Here is a 958-nt window from a genome sequence, read left to right as displayed (position 1 = left end):
AATTGCTCTTTCTAACTCTATGAAGAATTGAGTTGGAATTTTGATGGTGATTACATTGAATCTGTAGGTTGCTTTCAGCAAGATGATTGTTTTTACAATATTAATCCTGCCAATCCATGAGCATTGGAGATCTTTCCATCTTCTGAGATCCTCTTCAATTTATTTCTTCAGAGACTTGAAGTTCTTGTTATACAGATCTTTCACTTGTTTGGTTAGAGTCACACCAAGGTACTTTATATTGTTTGTGACTATTGTGAAGAGTGTTGTTTCCCTAATTTCTTTCTCAGCCTGTTTATCATTTGTATAAAGGAAGGCTACTGATTTGTTTAAGTTAATTTTATATCCAGCCACTTTGAAGTTGTTTATCAGCTATAGGAGTTCTCTGATGGAGTTTTTGAGGTCACTTAAGTATACTATCATATCATCTGCAAATAGTGATATTTTGACTTCTTCCTTTCCAATTTGAATCTCTTTGGTCTCCTTTTGTTGTCTAATTCTCTAGCTAGAACTTCAAGTACTATATTGAATAGGTAGAGAGAGAGGGGACAGCTTTGTCTAGTCCCTGGTTTTAGTGGGATTGCTTCAAGTTTTTCTCCATTTAGTTTGATGTTGACTACTGGTTTGCTGTATATTGCTTTTACTATGTTTTGGTATGGACCTTGAATTCCTGATTTTTCCAAGACTTTTAACATGAAGGGATGTTGAATTCTGTCAAATGCTTTTTCAGCATCCAATGAAATAACCATATGGGTTTTTTTTTGTATGAGTTTGTTTATGTAGTGGATTATATTGATTATATTGATGGGTTTCCATACAGAAAGGTCAGCTGGAGTAATCTGTGGAGGGTGTTCACTCCACCCATTGTGCAAAGAACATTAAGAACAGTTACTTTGGTAGTTTGTTTAATTGATTGACTGATTGCCACAGAGATGTGATGAAGCCTCTAGACCCCTTTCCA

This window comes from Mastomys coucha, unplaced genomic scaffold (genome assembly GCF_008632895.1).
Source record: "Mastomys coucha isolate ucsf_1 unplaced genomic scaffold, UCSF_Mcou_1 pScaffold19, whole genome shotgun sequence".
NCBI classification, from domain to species: domain Eukaryota; kingdom Metazoa; phylum Chordata; class Mammalia; order Rodentia; family Muridae; genus Mastomys; species Mastomys coucha.
Note: the sequence above shows the minus strand (reverse complement) of the source record.